This window comes from Dendrobates tinctorius, unplaced genomic scaffold (genome assembly GCF_039654945.1).
Source record: "Dendrobates tinctorius isolate UK_male_01 unplaced genomic scaffold, ASM3965494v1 ptg000030l, whole genome shotgun sequence".
NCBI classification, from domain to species: Eukaryota; Metazoa; Chordata; class Amphibia; order Anura; family Dendrobatidae; genus Dendrobates; species Dendrobates tinctorius.
In genome coordinates this window covers 3343411-3358740 of record NW_027361698.1, presented here as the reverse complement: position 1 = coordinate 3358740, position 15330 = coordinate 3343411, and positions in this window count along the sequence as shown.

Genomic DNA, 15330 nt, shown 5'->3' with positions numbered 1-15330 from the left:
GTATTTGGGGCATGATGGGTGTGAAGGGAGACTGGTGGTAGTGGGCAGGGAGTGGAGGAACAGATACTGTGGTTGGGAACTGGCATGGGGCAGGAAGCTAGTATTGTACAGGAGGGGGAGCAGGTGAGGGAGGAACTACTGGGGTGGGTGGAGGGGCTGGGGAGCTAAGCTGCGCTAGAGCAAACTGGCAGACTTGCATTACATGCATCTGCTTGTCAGGAGCTTGCCTATGCCCTTGACTACTACCTGGAAAAAGGAATCATTAGGCGATTTACTTGCATCTAAATGCATCCTATCCAGACGCGTTCTCAATTCAAGCATACTGTTGTACATGAGATTGAATCTAGCACTCATTTGTCCGCTGCCTCGGAGTAACCTTTGACTCTGCCCTGTCCTTCAAACTGCACATCCAAGCTCTTTCTACCTCCTGTCGCCTCCAGCTCAAAAATATTTCCAGAATCCATCCTTTCCTCAACCCTCAATCTACTAAAATGCTTGTGCACGCCCTCATCATCTCCCGCCTCGACTACTGCAACATCCTTTTCTGTGGTCTCCCTGCTAACACCCTCGCACCTCTCCAGTCCATCCTTAACTCTGCCGCCCGACTAATTCATTTCTCTCCTCGCTACTCCTCCGCTTCTCCCCTCTGCAGATCTCTTCACTGGCTCCCATTCCCTCAGCGTATCCAGTTCAAATTACTAATACTGACCTACAAGGCCATCTATAACCTGTCTCCCCCATATGTCTCTGATCTAATCTCTCGATACCTTCCCTCAAGTAATCTCCGGTCCTCCCAAGATCTCCTTCTCTCCTCCACACTTTTTCGCTCCTCACCCAACCGCCTCCAAGACTTCTCCCGAATAGCCCCTATTCTCTGGAATTCTTTGCCCCAACAAGTCCGACTATCAACCACATTTGGATCCTTCAGACGGAACCTGAAAACCCACCTCTTCAAGAAAGCCTACAGCCTGCAATGACCCCGCTACCTCCTTCTCTCTCACCACTACCAGTGATATCACCTCAACCAACGCCGGAACTGCTGCAACCCACCAACCTACTGTTTCCTTCCCCACCATCCTGTAGCATGTAAGCCCGAAAGGGCAGGGTCCTCTCTCCCCTCTGTATCAGTCTGTCATTGTTAGTTTGTTTACTGTAAGTGATATCTGTAATTTGTATGTAACCCCTTCTCATGTACAGCGCCATGGAATCAATGGTTCTATATAAATAAATAATAATAATAATAATAATTAATTTGCTCAGACAACAGTTTCAGCGAGTTCTGGAAGGCTGCATTTAGATGCAAGAACTCGGGCGCATAGTTCTTTTCCTGACCACTCTTGTGCTTCTGCCCAGAATCCAAAGGGGTTCTATAGGTGGCAGCAGTGTCGGAGGGGTGGAGTAAAGGAAAAGCTTCCTCGTCACCAGCAGCTTCATGTAATGAAGTCTGCCAAGATGCTCCAGTGCTGGTGGATGGGACCAAGGGACCAGATGTGATGGAAGGCAGGGAAGGTACAGGTGGGTCGGGTCTGTCGAAGTGATCCCCGGCGGTGGACTCCTGTGGGATCGCTCCAGAAGGTTTCAACTCTGCAGGCTCCCAAGTGCTGCAGATGGTGCTGTGTTACAAAGAAAAAAAAATGTAATTAATACATTGCTTTTTCTTTGCCCTGGCTGAAACCAAAAAAAGGTTACACATGTAAACATTTTTGCTTAGTAAATGAGGTGGGGAATATTTATCTTCTGCTCACCATAGTCGGCCGGAGGAATGACAGGGCTCTAGCATACATATACTCCTAGCTCCTGCATCCTCCCAATCCACTCGGGACCTGCATCTCTTTGTTGAACTCCCTCTTGAAGTGATCCCTGAGTGACCACCATGGCTTGATAACTCTGTCCCCTGTAAAGTGAAAGCACAAACCACTTGTTTCTGGGCCCGAGCATCAAGGTCCTCTCAATCTTTAACAACTTTGTGGCACACTTCCTCCCAAAGCCGACGGGTGACAACAACATCAGCATGGCAGTGGTCCCCCAAGTTCCACAGAGGCTCCCGCTCTCGGACTAGATCGATAAGGAGGTCGATGTCTAGACCTGCCTCCTCACCGTCAGTCGGGAGCATGCTGTGAAGTCTGTTAAAAACAAAAACATTATGCACAATACTTCCACATGAAGTTGAAATATACAAAAACCCAAAAAAAATTTATAAAAAGGTACTTACACTCTGCTGACCGCCCCCGACGCTCACACTGACGACCCTGGGTGGTGCTTTGAGGACCTCTACATTGAGCCCCAGAATCAGAAGACTATAAAAAAAATTAAAAAAGAAACATTATGTGCTTAGGCTTATGTGTTGTGTGTACTGTGATGTCTGTGATGATCTGTTTCTGCGATGCATGTTTAGAAATTTCTACTCTGCGTGCTCACTCCGGGTCTTTCTCCACACTGTACATCTCCTTCCGGAAGCACCTCTGATGCTGCAACTTCCTGTTAAACAAAAATTAATGCATCTAGGGTTATGTGCACAAAAAATGTGAACATCACAAAGGAGAAAAAAAAAATATTTACCTTAGTTCGTAGATGATGTGAGGGAGCACTCCCAGAAGAAGACATGTTTACGGAGACTGGCTGGCCTGGCTGTGTGGCTGGTAGGCCTGGCTGGGTCACTGGTAGGCCTGGTTGGGTCACTGGACACTGCAACTGGCTGGACTTACTGGCTGGACTCCCGCTGGCTTGCTTGCTGGGACATGGATGAGTAAAGCCCTACCTGGCAGGTTTATAAACCTTTCCTAATTGGGGGCTGGCTAATTGGATCCTAAATAAAAATCAGAGTATGCTCAGTTAAAAAAACGGAATCAGTCGCCGGATTCCATCATTTGACAGATCTGCGCCGATAGGCTTCCATTCGAGCAACTGTACGGTGACGAATCCGTCGATGTCCGATTTTTCGACGTACACAAAAAACTTTACTTTTTCCGTCGTCTCTGGCCACTGTACAAACAATTTTTGATGGATCCGGGGAATGCTAGATGAAGCGTGAGGCAATCTGTCACTAATAAAAGTCGATGAGAAAAGAACGAATCCATCGGCATCAGTCGCCAGATCCGTTATTTTTCAAAATTCGACGGACTGTGACTGATAGCAAAAAAATGATGTGTGAAATGAGCCTAACAATACTAATGCACAGCAGGATGCAGCAGGCCCCCATGATAAAGGCAGGGGCAGCACAGGTGTACGTAAAATACTGATGAAACAGCCACTCACAAGCCAACCATTCATAGATGGGGTTGTTGCCTAGTATTGTAAATGCACAGAGATGAGGCTTGCATAGGATGCCAGTCACACAGATAAGTCAGTGTGTGGCTTGCAGATTATTAGTGACACCTGTCCCACCCCAACTCTTTCCCAGCTCCAACCATTTCGGTAGAGCTAATTCAATCTTGTGTGAAAAAGCCAAAAGTTGCAAAATTTTGGCGCAACTGACTATTCTGTCCAAATTTTGCTGTTTTTCAGTGCTTATATGCCATCTTTCTGTGGCAAAAGCTTTGATGAATAGGCCCCAAGGTGTATTTCAAAAAAGAAAAACATTGAAAAAGCAATTCAACTTGTCGTAGTGGAACTGTGCCAGGATTAGAGTATTTTGCAATTACAAATACTTGTTTATGCATTCAGTCCATTCATGATATGTAATAAACCTTAATAACCTTGCATCCAGACTTATTTTGCCTCTGAATTAAGAGGAGTTGTGAAAATGCTGCAGTTTTATTTCAGTTGCTTGCATTATGAGGTTTACATTTTTTTTTTTTTTATCAACAATGGATAGCTATTGCTATTAGATGACAGTAAAATGTCAGTCAGAAAGAAGCGAAAATAACATGGAGTCATGAGCGTTGGCCTATACAGAGCCGGGGAGCCACGCTACTGTAGTTCTAATTCATCTTTGAGCTGATATTATCACCTGATTCAATGTCTGGAAATGAATATACTGTAAGATATCTCCATGTACTTTATTGGATGAGGGGCTGATCTCTGTCTCTGTCTTGAAATATGGGTCAGCATTTAATGTTTAAGCTCACATTATTGGCAGGGGGACAAGATGTGTTCTATGTAGGTTGACACTGTTTCTTTCAGTCTGTGCAGATAAGATCTCAGAACTTGAAGTCTTTTGCTACTATAAAAACTATTGAATTAGAGGTAAGCTCTGCATTATCTCCTGTAAAAGAAAGCATTCTATGAGAAGACCCGTTGACAGATGGCATTCAATAGATGGGGGCTGAGTTTGATAAATTAACTTGCAAAATTCTAAACAGAATGCCTGCAAACATTAACGTAAACAGAAATGTTATCTATACTATTATACACAGTGGGCAAGGAAAGTATTCAGACCCCTTTAAATTTTTCTTTCTTTGTTTCATTGCAGCCATTTGGTAAATTCAAAAAAGTTCATTTTTTTCTTATTAATGTACACTCTGCACCCCATCTTGACTGAAAAAAAAAACAAATGTAGAAATTTTTGAAAATTTATTTAACCCCTTAACGATCAAGCCATTTTGTAGGTTAAAGACCAGGCCTAAATTTTGAAATCCGAACACTGTCACTTTATGTGCTTATAACTCTGGAACACTTCAACGGATCCTGCTGATTCTGAGATTGTTTTTTTCGTGATATAGTGTACTTCATGTTAGTGGTAAAATTTCTTTGATATGACTTGTGTTTATTTATGAAAAAAACGGAAATATGGCAAAAAAAATTTTAAATTTTGCAATTTTCAAACTTTTAATTTTATGCCGTTAAATCAGAGAGATATGTCACAAAAAATTGTTAATAAATAATATTTCCCACACGTCTACTTTAGATCAGCACAATTTTGGAACCAATTTTTTTTGTCAGGAAGTTATAAGGGTTAAAAGTTGAACAGCGATTTCTCATTTTTACAACAAAATTTACAAAACCATTTTTTTTAGGGACCACCTCACATTTGAAGTCACTTGGAGAGGTCAATATGACAGAAAATACCCAAAAGTGACACCATTCTATAAACTTCACCCCTCAAGGTGTTCAAAACCACATTCAACAAGTTTATTAACCCTTTAGGTACTTCACAAGAATTGAAGCAATGTGGAAGGAAAAAAATAACTTAACTTTTTTCCCCAAAATTTCTTTGGACACAATTTTTTTTTTTTTATTTTGTCAAGGGTTTCAGGAGAAAATGAACCACAATATTTGTGCAATTTCTCTTGAGTACACTGATACCCCATGTGTTGAGGAAAACCAATCTTTAGGCACATGGTAGGGCTCAGAAGGGAAGGAGCATCATTTGAGATTTTGAATGTCAAATTGTCTGGAATCAAGAGCGGACGCAATGTTGCGTTTTGAGAACCCCTGATGTACCTAAACAGTGGAAACTCCACATAAGTGACCCCATTTTGGAAACTAGACCCCCCCAAGGAACTTAGCTAAATGTGTGGTGAGCACTTTGAACCCCAAGGGCTTCACAGAAGGTTATAACGTAGAGCCGTTAAATTTAAAAAATCATTTTTTCCAAAAAATTATCTTTTCACCCCCAATTTATATATTCCCGAGTGTAACAGGACCCCTAATGTTATTGTGCAATTTGTCCTGAGCATGCGGATACCCCATATGTGGGGGTAAACCACTGTGTGGGTGCATGGCAGTGCTCAGAAGGGAAGGAGCGCCGTGACTTTGATGGTCTGCGGGAGTCATGTAGCGTTTGCAGAGCCCCTGATGTGCCTAAATTGTGGAAACCTCCCACAAGTGACACCATTTTGGAAACTAGACCCCAAAAGGAACTTATCTAGATGTGTGGTGAACACTTTGAACCCCCAAGTGTTTCACATAGGTTTATAACGTAGAGCCGTGAAAATAAAAAAATCATATTTTTTTCCACAAAAATGATCTTTTTGCCCCCAAACTTTTATTTTCACAAGGGTAGCAAGAGAAATTAGACCTCAAAAGTTGTTGTGCAATTTGTCCTGAGTACGCTGATGCCTCATATGTGGGGTGGAACCACTGTGATCGCCTTAACGCGATCCTTGGGAGGCAGAATGCACAAATTCACAAAAGGTGAAGAATTGGTTTCATTTTTTACGCCGTTCCTCATGCGGTATTAGTAATTAGGCAACTTTATTCTTCAGGTCGGTGCGATTGCAGCGATACCAAATTTATATCCTTTTTGCATGTTTAGCTTCTGTCACACTAAGGCTGGTTTCACATTTGCGTTTTTTAGCGCTGGAAAAAAACGCTAACCTGCGCATGCGTTTTTCCCCTATATTTAACATGGGTGCGCATACCTGCGCGCTTGTAAGCGCATGTATGCGATTTTCATGCGCTGCGTTTTTTTGGGGTGTGCGATTGGATTTTCCAGACGCATCATGTTGCATTTTTTGGCCCTGCAAAAAAGCGCATGCGCACATATGCGCACGTTTTGCGCTAAAAATGGCCATTATAGCCTATGGATGCGCATATGTGCGCACTGGCATGCTCATGTAAGCGTTTTTTTGCATATGCGTTTTTTTTTTTTAACCATGGAATTTAGGGGTTTGGGTTAGAGTTAGGGTTAGTTAAGGGGTTTTAGGGTTAGGGTTAGGGTCAGGGTCAGGGTTAGGGTTGGGTTTTGGGTCAGGGTTAGGGTTAAGTATGGTTTGGTTAAGGGTTAGGGTCAGGGTTAGGGTCAGGATTAGGGTTAAGTATGGTTTTGTTAAGGGTTAGGGTCAGGGTTAGGGTTAGGGTCAGGGTTAGGGTTAGGGTCAGGGTTAGGGTTAATTATGGTTTTGTTAAGGGTTAGGGTCAGGGTTAGGGTCAGGATTAGGGTTAAGTATGGTTTTGTTAAGGGTTAGGGTCAGGGTTAGGGTTAGGGTTAGGGTTAGGGTCAGGGTTAGGGTTAGGGTTAGGGTCAGGGTTAGGGTTAGGGTCAGGGTTAGGGTTAAGTATGGTTTTGTTAAGGGTTAGGGTCAGGGTTAGGGTCAGGATTAGGGTTAAGTATGGTTTTGTTAAGGGTTAGGGTCAGGGTTAGGGTTAGGGTTAGGGTTAGGGTCAGGGTTAGGGTTAGGGTTAGGGTCAGGGTTAGGGTTAGGGTCAGGGTTAGGGTTAAGTATGGTTTTGTTAAGGATTAGGGTCAGGGTTAGGGTCAGGATTAGGGTTAAGTATGGTTTTGTTAAGGGTTAGGGTCAGGGTTAGGGTTAGGGTTAGGGTTAGGGTTAGGGTTAGGGTCAGGGTTAGGGTTAGGGTCAGGGTTAGGGTTAGGGTTAGGGTTAGTTAGGGTTTAGGGTTTGGGTTAGGGTTAAGTATGATTTGGTTAAGGGTTAGGGTCAGGGTTAGGGTTAGGGTTAGGGTCAGGGTTAGGGTTAGGGTTAGGGTCAGGGTTAGGGTTAGTAAAGTCATGGTTTGGGTAGTGTGAGGGGCCACCTAAAAATGTTGGAAAAAACCGCAAACGCGGTAAAAACGCGCTAAAAACGCATACAAACGCATAAAAACGCTGCGTTTTTTTCATGCATGCTCATAAAAATGCTTGAAAAAAACGCAGCAGTTGTATGCTTATGTATGCGTTTTTTCAATGCGTTTTTTTGCGGGAAAAACGCGCTGCAAAAAAAAGCAAGTGTGAAACTAGCCTAAAAGACGATTTTTTTTTTTTAAGAATTTTTTGTAAGAAATTTTTGCATCGCCACATTTTGAGCTATAATTTTTCTATATTCCGGCCAACAGAGACATGTGCAGGATTGTTTTTTGCGAGACGAGCTGAAGTTTTTATTGGTACCATTTTCGGGCACATAAAGTTTTTTGATCGCTTTCTATTCCGATTTTTGTGGAGGCAGAATGAACAAAAACTAGCCGTTCAAGAATTGTTTTTGTTTTGGTTTCTTTTTCATCGTTCCGCGTATGGTAAAATTAGTATGGCAGCTTTATTCTTCGGGTCACTATGATTACAGCAATACCTCATTTATATCGTTATTTTATGATTTGGTGTTTTTTACAAAATAAACTTTTATAGAAAAAAAATATTTTTGCATTACTTTATTCTGCGAGCTATAACTTTTTTATTCTGCTGCTGACACTGTATGGAGGCTCGTTTTCAGCGGTATCATGTTTATTTATATCTGTCTTTTTGATCGCGTGTTATTGCACTTTTTCCAAGCAGTATGATGATATCGCTTGGAAAAAGTATAATTTGCTACTTTTTTGTGCTTTTTTTTACAGCGTTCACTGAAGGGGTTAACTAGGGTGACGCTTTTATAGATGGGATTTTTATGGACTTTGTGATATGAAACGTGTATTTTTTCTTTATTTTTTTACATAATGTGTATTTTTAGGGGATTTTTATTTTTCATCATTTTTTAATATATTTTTTACATTTTAAAAAAAAAAATTTGTTTTTTTTTATCTAGATGTGTGGTGAGAGCTCTGAACCCTCAAGGGCTTCACAGATGTTTATAACATAGAGCCGTAAAATTAAAAAATCATATTTTTTCCACAAAAATGACCTTTTCATCCCAATTTTTATATTCCCAAGGGTAAAAGAACCCCAAAAGTTGTTGTGCAATTTGTCCTGAGTACGCAGATACCCTATATGTGGGGGTAAACCCCTGAGTGAGTGCATGGCAGAGCTCAGAAGGAAAGGAGCGCCGTTTTGGAATGCAGACTTTGATGGAATGGTCTGCGGTAGGGATGGGCGAATCTACTCGTTAGGACTCGTTACTCTGCGAGTAGTAGGGGACTCGCAGGAGTCGGTACTCTGCGAGTTTCCAAGCGATTACTCGCACAGTAACGAGTCCAATGCAAATGCTAGCGTTTTCCAAGCGATCTGTAGCATCGCTTGGAGAACTGATTGACAGGTTGGTCACACTCGTCAAACATAGTGTTTGACAAGTGTGACCAACTTTTTACTACTGAGGCTGCCTATGCAGCCTCAGTAGTAAAAGATAAAATGTAAAAAAAAATAAAAAATATTGTTATTCTTACCCTCCGACGTCCCGCGCAGCCTTCCCGCCTCTCCACGCATCCGTTCCCAGTAATCCTTTGCGAAAATGCCTGCGATGACGTCCGTTCTCGCGGGATCGCGATGTCTCGCGGTAATTCACGATGACGTCGCGCGATTTTAAGGGATTCAGAAAGAGAATTGGAGGGATCCAATCGCTGGATATCCTTAAAGACAAAAATGTCCAGGAAGGATGGGAAATCTTGAAAAATGAAATTCTCAAAGCACAGTTGTTAACAATTCCGAAAAGAGGGAAGAATAGGAAGCATTTAAGGAAACCAGGATGGATGAACACAGAACTTAAGCACATGCTAAAAAGGAAGAAAAAAATGTTTATAAAATGGAAAGAGGGAGGCATATCTAAAGAAGAATATAATGCTGTCTGCAGAACCTGCAGGGCACAAATCAGATTAGCTAAAGCTGAAAATGAACTGAGGCTTGCAAGAGATGTCAAAAGCAATAATAAAGGATTTTGGGGATATGTCAAAAGTAAAAGAAAAGTCAAAGATGCTATAGGATTTTTACAGGATGAAAATGATGAAATGGTAAGACAGGATGTTGAGAAGGCTGAACTTTTAAATTCCTATTTTGCATCTGTTTTCTCTCAGAAAGGAAATGCAACATCAACTGTTATTCACTGTCCTATTAAGGGAATAGAAGAATCCAGGATATCTATAAACAGAAAGATAGTGAGGAAATACTTAGCTAACCTAAATGAATTCAAGTCTCCAGGTCCAGATGAATTACACCCCAGAGTACTGAAGGAGATAGCAGAAGAAATTTTTGAACCCCTCTCCATAATCTTTGAAAATTCTTGGAGAACAGGAGAAGTGCCAGAAGACTGGAGAAGAGCAAATGTTGTTCCTATCTTCAAAAAGGGGAAGAAGGTGGACCCAGGCAACTATAGGCCGGTGAGTCTGACTTCTATACCAGGAAAGATCTTTGAACAAATTATTAAACAACATGTATGTCAATACCTGGATAAGAATGAAGTGATTAAACAGAGTCAGCATGGGTTTCTAACTAATAAGTCATGTCAGACTAACTTAATTTCCTTCTATGACGGTATCACTGATTGGGTGGATCAAGGAAATGCTGTAGATATAGTATATCTTGACTTCAGCAAAGCATTTGACAAAGTCTCTCATACAATCCTTATTGAAAAAATGACTAAGTATGGAATGGACAAGGCAACTGTTAGGTGGATTCATAACTGGCTTAGTGATCGGACCCAAAGAGTGGTCGTAAATGGCTGCACATCCAGTTGGAAGAATGTCTCAAGTGGGGTACCACAGGGCTCTGTCCTGGGCCCTGTATTGTTCAACATCTTTATCAACGATTTAGATGAAGGAATTGAGGGTAAACTGATTAAATTTGCTGATGACACAAAGCTAGGAGGGATAGCTAATACTAGAGAAGAGAGAGAGAGGATTCAAAAAGATTTAAATAAACTGGAGAAGTGGGCAGCAACTAACAGAATGGTTTTTAACAGGGAGAAATGCAAAGTACTACATCTGGGCAATAAAAATGAAAAAAGCATATATAGAATGGGAGGAATAGGGCTAAGTGACAGCACATGTGAAAAAGACTTGGGTATACTAATAGATCACAGACTGAATATGAGTCAACAGTGTGATGCAGCAGCAAAAAAGGCAAATGCAGTTCTAGGATGTATTAACAGAAGCATACAGTCTAGATCACGTGAAGTCATTATTTCCCTCTACTCCTCTTTGGTCAGACCTCATCTGGAATATTGTGTCCAGTTTTGGGCACCACATTTTAAAAAAGACATCAACAAACTGGAGCAAGTTCAGAAAAGAGCGACCAGAATGGTGACCGGTCTGCAAACCCTGTCTTATGAGGAAAGGTTGCAGGATTTGGGAATGTTTAGTTTGCAAAAGAGAAGACTGAGAGGAGACTTAATTGCTGTCTACAAATATCTAAAGGGCTGTCACATTGTAGAAGGATCAACTTTATTCTCATTTGCACAAGGAAAGACTAGAAGCAATGGGATGAAACTGAATGGGAGGAGACACAGATTAGATATTAGAAAAAACTTTTTGACAGAGTGATCAATGAGTGGAACAGGCTGCCACGAGAAGTGGTGAGTTCTCCTTCAATGGAAGTCTTCAAACAGAGGCTGGACAGACATCTGACTGGGATGATTTAGCGAATCCTGCTTTGAGCAGGTGGTTGGACCAGATGGCCCAGGAGGTCCCTTCCAACTCTACGATTCTATGATTCTATGATTCTATGAGAACGGACGCCATGGCGGGCATTTTCGCAAAGGACTACTGGGAACGGATGCGTGGAGAGGCGGGAAGGCTGCGCGGAACATCGGAGGGTGAGAATAACAATATTTTTTATTTTTAAATTCTATTTTTTACAGGGATATGGTGCCCAAAGCCCGGAGGACAGTCTCCTCTCCTCCGGACCGTGGGTACCATCCGCAATTATTCTGCTTACTTTCCGCATGGTGGGCACAGCCACATGCGGGAAGTAAGCGGAACAAAAAAAATGGCAGCACAGGAATCGCTGCAATACTCGCATCCCCATTCATTAACATTGGACTCGCTAGACTCGCAACGAGTAGCGAGTTTCCGAGTCGGACTAGTTAGAGTCTAGCGATTCCGAGTATTTCAGGATTCGCCCATCCCTAGTCTGCGGGCGTCATGTTGCATTTGCAGAGCCCCTGATGTACCTAATTTTTTTTTTTTACATAAAAAGGTGTATTTTTAGGGGAATTATTAGGGGATTATTTAAAATTATTTTTCATTATTTTTTAATTATTTTTTTTTACATTTTTTTGTTATTACCTTGTCCCTTTATGGGACTTTCACTTTAGGTATAATACATTACAATGCTTCAGCATTGTAATGTATTATTCCCTATGCAGAAAGCTACAGACACCTTGATGTGAGCATGGTCTCTGCAGCTTCCATATGTAAATGACCCAGAGGTTGTCATGACACCTCTGGGTCATCAAAGCACAGGTCAGGACCCACGCTTACATCGCGGGGATGCTGACCTGAGGCAGAGGGATCCCCCTACCCTCTGCCTCCCCCTTTGAATGCTGTGATCGCACTCGATTACAGCAGTGAGGGGGTTAACAGCGGGGTGCAGCGAGGACGCCGCTCCCAGCTGTCAGTGCAGAAGCTCAGCCACTGCAGCGCTGAGCTCCTGCACTGAGATCGGACAGGAGAAGCTGACATTTCAGCCTCTCCTGCCCAATCACTGCTGTGTTTGGTCAGTCAGATTGACTGACCAGACACAGCCCTTGGGGTGCAGGGACTGACTGCAAGGGTCCCTGCACCCTTTGCTGTGCCTCTCACCTGTCATAGACAGCTGTTGGCACTGAACTGTCACTGCATGTTTACAAACAGTGGCAGTTCAAAGCCATGAAGTGCACAGTCTGTTCTGGTGCGGAAAGTTACAACCACCCATGATGGACTGTGCACGTCAGTGAACTTTAAGAGGTTAAAAAGAAAAACTTAAATATCACATGGTCATAAGTATTTAGACTCTGCTCAGTATTGAGTAGAAGCCCACTTTTGAGCTAGTACAACCTTGAGTCTTCTTGGGAATGATGCAACAAGTTATTCAAACCTGGATTTGTGGATCCTCTACCATACTTCCTTACAGATCCTCTCCAGTTCCTTCAGATTGGTCAGGGCTCTGGCTGGGCCAGTCAAGAATGGTCACAGAGTTGTTCTGAAGCTACTCCGTTAGCTGTGTGCTTAGGGTCATTGTCTTGTTGGAAAGTGAACCTTTGGCCAAATCTGAGGTCCAGAGCACTCTGGAAGAGGTTTTCATTCAGGATATCTCTGTACTTGGCCGCATTCATGTTTCCTTCAATTGCAACCAGTCGTCCTGTCCCTGCAGCTGAAAAACACCCCATAGCATGATGCTACCACCACCATGTTTCACCAGAGATTACGTGAGGGGAGATATCGAGGGGATTAGTTCAGAGATGTATGGTGGAGACAGGTTATAGATGGCCTTGTAGGTCCGTATTAGTAATTTGGATACACTGAGGGAGTGGGAGCCAGTGAAGAGATTTGCAGAGGGGTGAAGTGGAGGAGTAGCGAGAAGAGGGATGAATTAGTCGGGAGGCAGAGTTAAGGATGGAATGGAGAGGTGCGAAGGTGTCAGCAGGGAGGCCACAGAAAAGGATGTTGCAGTAGTCAAGGCAGGAGATGATGAGGGCATGCACAAGCATTTTAGTAGATTGAGGGTTGAGGAAGGGACAGATTCTGGAAATATTTTTGAGCTGGAGGCAACAGGAGGTGGAGGGAGCTTGGATGTACGGTTTGAAGTACTGGGCAGAGTCAAGGGTTACTCTGAGGCAGCAGACCTCTGGTACGGGGGAAAACGTGATGTCGTCAATTCTTATAGATAGGTCGGGTAAGGAAGATCTGTGAGATGAGGGAAAGATTCAGTTCTGATTTGTCAACATTGAGTTTGAGGATGCGGGAGGAGAAGGAGAATATAACAGACACTCTTGGATTCTGGAGAGCAGACAGGTGACCTCTAGGCCAGAGAGGTAGATCTGAGTATCATCGACATAAAGGTGGTACTGGAATCCATGGGACATTGTGTTGCCCCAGGCCAAGTGTATAGATTGAAAAGAGTAGGGGTCCTAGAACAGAGCCTTGGGGGACTTCAACAGAGAGAGGGTGGGATGAGGAGGTAGTGTGGGAGTGGGAGATGCTAAATGTGCGGTTGGAAAGGTATGAGGGAATCCAGGATAGGGGGAGGTCTTTGATGCCAAATGAGGAGAGGACCTGTAGTAGGAGGCAGTGGCCAACTGTGTCGAAAGCAGAGTACAGGTCTAGAAGGAGGAGTATAGAGTATTGTCCGTTAGCTTTGGCTGTAAGTAGGTCATAGTAATTTTGGTCAGGGCTGTCTCAGTGGAATGATGGGGATGGAAACCAGATTGTAGATTTTCAAAGAGAAAGTTAGATGAGAGGTGGGAGGAAAGTTCAGCGTGGACATGCTGTTCCAGGAGTTTGGAACAGCGATATTGGGCGATAGCTGGACATGGCTGTTGGGTTGAGGATTGGCTATTTAAGGGTAGGCGTGATTGTGGCATGTTTGAAAGTAGAAGGGAAGGTACCAGATGTTAGTGATAGGTTGAAGAGGTGGGTTAGGGATGGGATAAGTGTGGTGGTGATGTTGTGGAGGAGGTGGGATGGCATAGGGTCAAGTGCACAAGTGGTGGTGAGGTGTGATTTGGAGAGAAGATGAGCAATCTCCCCTTCAGTGATGTTAGATAGGGAGGTTATCTATTGGTGGCTTTTTTGAGATTTCAAAATTAATCAAATTGGACTCTTAAGTAAAATATTACAAATTATGACATAAACATAGTCTTGTGTGTCCACTACTTTTTCAGCTGTGACATGCTTATGTAGCAAATTGCCTCTTCAGAGAGGAAAAGAACTCTAGTGCCACCTATTGGAAGCAGCAATACTAAAAGTCAATATCGACGCTTTAACAAGCCTTGCCAAATGAGTCATGTGGCAAGGCTCATTAAAGGGTCTATATTGACTTTTAACATTGCTACTTGCAATAGCTGGCACTAGAATTTAAGCCTCTTCATACTTAGGCTATGTTCACACGTAGCGCTTTTTTTCGCGTTTTCGTGGTGGTTTTAAACGCGCGATTTTGCCACGAAAATGCGAAAAATAAGCATCCCATGCATTCCTATGGGATTCCGCAATGCTGTGCTAATGGTTCGGTTTTTTCCACGGCGGAATCTCTTCGCGGTAAAAAACGCAGCATGCTCATTAATTTAGCGAAATCGCGGCGATCCCACACCCATAGGAATGCATTGTTCTGCTTACTTTCTGCATGTGGCTGTGCATTGTTATTCTTACCTTCCGGCGTCCCGCGCAGCCTTCCCGCCTCTCTCCACGCTCCTGGTCCCAGTAATCCTTTGCGAGAATGACCGCGATGACGTCACGATCTCGCGGGAGCACGACGTTTCGTAGTCATTCGCGCAAAGGATTACTGGGACCGGGAGCGTGGAGAGAGGCGGGAAGGCTGCGTGGGACGCCGGAAGGTAAGTATAACAATATTTTTTATTTTTTTAATTATTTTTTACATCCTATCTTTTACTACTGACGCTGCATAGGCAGCCTCAATTGTAAAAAGTTGGTCACACTCGTCAAATACTATGTTTGACGAGTGTGACCAACCTGTCAATCGGTTCTCCAAGCGATGATACAGATCGCTTGGAAAATGCTAGCATTATGCAAGCTAATTACGCTTGCAAAACGCTAGTTTTTCCACGGGAAAATCACGGTAATTTAAATGCGATTTTCCCGCGGTATGGAATCCGTAATTCT